Genomic DNA, 231 nt, shown 5'->3' on the forward strand with positions numbered 1-231 from the left:
ATGGAGGGGGTGGGAGGGCTGGGGAGACCCGGTCCCTCTCCATAGTGGGGTTTTATCCCCCTCCCCATTGCACCCCCACTTTCTTGTGGGGCTGGGCAACCCAGCATACCCCAAAACCACCACAGGACCCCCCCCCGGGTGCATGAGAGCGTTGCTGCGAGTGGGTTTTACCTGCCATGGGTGCAGCGGGTGGGCCGGGGGTGTCCGTGGCTCCGTTCCACCTGGCACCGG

Source organism: Eurypyga helias, unplaced genomic scaffold (genome assembly GCF_000690775.1).
Source record: "Eurypyga helias isolate BGI_N326 unplaced genomic scaffold, ASM69077v1 scaffold14249, whole genome shotgun sequence".
Taxonomy (NCBI): Eukaryota; Metazoa; Chordata; class Aves; order Eurypygiformes; family Eurypygidae; genus Eurypyga; species Eurypyga helias.